We start from the raw sequence: 1,029 nt of genomic DNA, 5'->3' as shown, positions 1-1,029 counted from the left end.
GGCTCCTGGGAGTGGTCGCGGGGCGTGGGCCCCGTCGCCCAGCGCGCGCCCGCGGGCCGGGCGGGGAGCCGCCGCCGGGAGCCGGGGGCCCGCCGAGGGGCCCGGGGTGTCCTGGCTCGGCGTCCAGCCCCCGGGGCGCAGCGCCCGGGCCTCCGCTCCGCTCGCCCGGGGCCGTAGCTGGGGCCGGGCGGCACCAAGGGACGCGCCTCGGAGGCCGGCGGGGGAGCAGTGAGTAGCGCGGGCCCGGGCAGCGGGGGGGCTTGGAGAGCGGGGGCCCCACGGCCGCCGCGCCCCGAGCGCCAGCAGCGGGAACCCGGGGCGCTGGGGAGGCCGGCGGGGCCTCGGGCCGGGGTAAAAGGGGGGCCGCGCGCCCAAAAGGTCGTGCTCCAGGTGAGGCTCGAACTCACAACCTCGGCATCGCTCTGCCCGTACTGCCGTATAAGTACCGCGCGCTAACCGATTGCGCCACTGGAGCTCCGCTGGGCCCGCCGCGCGGAGGCTCTATCAGCGCTCGGCGCCCGCGGCCCACGGCGCCTGCGCGCCGCCCGCCGCCCGCCGCCGAGGGAGCGGGAAGCGCGGGGCCGGGGCGCGGGCGCGGGCGCGGGCGCGGGAGGAGGCGCCGCCCGGGGTCGGCCGGGGGCGGGCGCGGGCCCGGGGCGGCCGGCGGGCGGGCCTCGCGGCGGGGACGCGCCCCAGGGGGCCGAGCGCGGCGCCCGCGGACCGGGAGCGGGCGGCCCCGAGGCCGGCGGGCGGGAGACCCTGGGCCGCGCAGCCCGCGCCCGGGGCGGCCGGGGGACCTCGGGCCGGGCGGGCGGGTCGGGGCGCCAGAGCCTCGCCCGGAGCTTCTCCTCCGCCCTCCCTGCGCCCCGAGCCGGCCGCCGGCGCCCCCAGGCGGAGGCGCGTCCCCGAAAGCGGACCAAGCGACGGGGTCCCGCGGACCGCGCGCCTTCGGGGCCTGCGGGCCGGGCGCGTCCTGGGAGACGGCGTGAGCGTTTGGTTTAACTGGTTCCTAGTATTCAAATCAAGAGG

The 1,029-nt window shown here is 82.1% G+C and overlaps 1 non-coding gene across 1 annotated transcript; it reads right to left on the bottom strand.

The window, feature by feature from the left end:
• Window positions 1–382: 382 nt before the first annotated feature.
• Window positions 383–475, bottom strand: TRNAI-UAU (transfer RNA isoleucine (anticodon UAU)). Its single transcript is given in 2 exon segments — window positions 383–418; window positions 438–475. It is a non-coding gene; the product is annotated as a tRNA-Ile (tRNA).
• Window positions 476–1,029: the final 554 nt, after the last annotated feature.

Source organism: Miniopterus natalensis, chromosome 13 (assembly GCF_054644295.1).
Source record: "Miniopterus natalensis isolate mMinNat1 chromosome 13, mMinNat1.hap1, whole genome shotgun sequence".
Taxonomy (NCBI): Eukaryota; Metazoa; Chordata; class Mammalia; order Chiroptera; family Miniopteridae; genus Miniopterus; species Miniopterus natalensis.
Note: the sequence above shows the minus strand (reverse complement) of the source record. Positions and strands in the feature narration are given on the sequence as shown.